The following is a 2,164-nucleotide window of genomic DNA, read 5'->3' as shown; positions in this document are numbered from 1 at the left end:
CACACCCTTCCTGATTTTGAATCGTGCAGTGTTCCATTACTTTGTTCTGTCCCCATAACTGCTTCTTGATCCAAGTACACGTTCCAAATAAGCACAACACAGTGTTCTGGAATTCTCGTTCTTCTCAAAGCTATCCATTGTTTATTATGATCCATACAATCAAATGCCTTGGCATAGTCAATAAAACACAATGAAACATATTTCTGGTATTCTCTGCTTTCCACCAAGATCCATCTGTCATCAGCAATGAAATCCCTTGTTCTACCTCCTCTTCTGAATCTGGCCTAAACCTCAGGCAGCTACCTTTCAATGTACTGCTGAAACTTTTGCTTGATGATCTTCCATAAAATTTCACTTGCAATGACATTCTGTTGGGTCACCTTTCTTTGGAACGAGTACACATATGGGTCTCTTCCAGTCAGTTAGTCAAGCATCTGTCCTCCAAATTTCCTGTCATAGATGATTGAGTGCTTCTAGTGCTCCATCAGCTTGTTGAAACATTTCAATGTGTATCCCACGAATTCCTGGAGCCTTGTTTTGACTAATGCTTTCACTGCAGCTTCAACTTCGTCCATTAGCACCATTGGTTCTCATTCATGTGCTACCTCCTGAAACAGTGGAGTGTCAACGAGTTCTTTTGGTACAGTGATTCTGTGTGTTCTTTCCATCTTTTCTTCTTTTCTCCATCTTCTTTTGATGCTTCCTGCATCATTAAATATTTTTCCCAAAGAATCTTTCAATATTGCAACTCAAAGCTAGATTCCCCCCGTCCCACCCCTGAGCTCTATCAGTTTTAGATATGCTGAGCATGTTCTTCCTGTTTGGTTTTTTAGCTCTAGAGCTTTACATAGTTCAGTATAATATTTTAGTCTTCTTGAGCTGCTCTTTGAAATTTTCTCTCTCTTTTCTTTTGTAAAATAAAACAGTTTTATGACAGCATTGGCCTGAGATGAAAATGTGAGTATAAAATAAATTCTAATGTCTTGTCAAGAATAGCAGCTACAGTCAGGCAGCTCCGCCAAGCACATTAAATCTAATCAAATCACGCTCACATTCTCCTGACACTAGCAATGATTTAAAAATATGGAACGCTTCACGGATTTGCGTGCCATCCTTGTGAAGGGGCCATGCTCATCTCTGCATTGTTCCAATTTTAGTATATGTGCTGCTGAAGCGAGCACCCTGAAATTTTCTATTCAGCTCTTTGAATTCATCATGTCTCCCATTGCCCTTGGCTGCTGCATGATTAAGAGCAAATGTCAGAGTCTCTTCTGACATCCATTCAGATCTTGTCTTTCGTTCCGGTCTTTTTAATGACCTTTGCTTTCTTCATGAATGTCCTGTTGATGTCCTCCGCAGTTCCTCGGGTCTTCTTTCATCAGTGTTCAATGCATTAAACTCTACCCTGAGTCTTTTCATTGTAGCTGCTAATATATTGCTGTTCATGTCACACAAATATATCAAATTCATAATTTATTATTGTGCACTAGTAATAAATAGGTTGCATTCTGGCTTGTTTGCATCTGTCACAGACACACCCTTGTGTCATCCTATCTCAAATGTCTCCAGACCCTCCACTTAAGTTCATAATCACCCCACCCATGGGTGGTGAGAATAAGTGGTTCTGTGTCACTGGAGACTGTGACCTGCAGAAAACCTCTGAGAGAGTAATACTGAGTTTGGTTGAATAGTATTGGAGGCGTTTAAGTTGCTCCGCCAAGTGGACCGTCTCCTGATATCCTGAAGAAGGGAGCAATTTGCACCTGTATCCTTGGAAATGAACTGTGCCCCAGGGTTGGCCTGGGCATAGGATGGGATTGGGTGGGGCATATGTAAGACTTGTGGTAACTCTGAGAAGGCTCTCAGGGACCAGGATGGGAGGGATCCTTCCCAAGGGACAGTTTTGCTAAGAAACCATGAGGTAGCCCTTCCAGCTGACAAAATTTGGGGCTAGGACCTTCTTAGGAGGGAAAGGGAGTTAGTGGTGCCTACTGAGTGACAGAGTCACCGGAGAGGAAGGGAGTCGTCACTGGCAGGAACTAGTGGGGGCTTTTCCCAGGCAGCTCACCACATCTGATTCAATCTGTTTTTGAAAAGGCCAAGGAAAGTGTATTTTCAATCAATCCTAGTGATTTCAGCTTGCGGAACGGATGAAGCTGGCTAA

General features: G+C 42.3%; 1 non-coding gene across 1 annotated transcript; it reads right to left on the bottom strand.

Annotated features, from left to right (window-relative positions):
• Nucleotides 1–1,077: 1,077 nt before the first annotated feature.
• LOC115873597 lies at nucleotides 1,078–1,181 on the bottom strand. The gene has a single exon (XR_004048495.1). It is a non-coding gene; the product is annotated as a U6 spliceosomal RNA (small nuclear RNA).
• Between the last annotated feature and the right edge of the window lie 983 nt (nucleotides 1,182–2,164).

Source organism: Echinops telfairi, unplaced genomic scaffold (genome assembly GCF_000313985.2).
Source record: "Echinops telfairi isolate 266 unplaced genomic scaffold, ASM31398v2 ScPeMD7_7469;HRSCAF=8507_0, whole genome shotgun sequence".
NCBI classification, from domain to species: Eukaryota; Metazoa; Chordata; class Mammalia; order Afrosoricida; family Tenrecidae; genus Echinops; species Echinops telfairi.
The sequence above is the reverse complement of the archived record's forward strand: the minus strand, read 5'-3'. Positions and strand labels throughout refer to the sequence as shown.